A 258-nucleotide genomic window follows, 5' to 3' on the forward strand; every position below is an offset into this window, starting at 1 on the left:
TGTACTGTGCCTCTAAGGGAAAAAGTAAAAACCTTTTATGTAAACGAAAAAAGGAAAAAATTATGAATCCTGATTAATTGCCCCCGAATTTTGAATATAGTAATAATTAGATGCAGCTGAAGTTAAGGTCGTAATATATATTATTGTAATTAAGAGTTTCTTTCCATGCCAGGTGCTGATTGATCCACACGATAATTACAGCCAACGGGAGGGCAGGTTTCTAGCAATTACAACAATGCTTTTATCAATAGCTAGAAG

The sequence above is a fragment of the Penaeus monodon genome, chromosome 22 (genome assembly GCF_015228065.2).
Source record: "Penaeus monodon isolate SGIC_2016 chromosome 22, NSTDA_Pmon_1, whole genome shotgun sequence".
Classification (NCBI taxonomy): Eukaryota; Metazoa; Arthropoda; class Malacostraca; order Decapoda; family Penaeidae; genus Penaeus; species Penaeus monodon.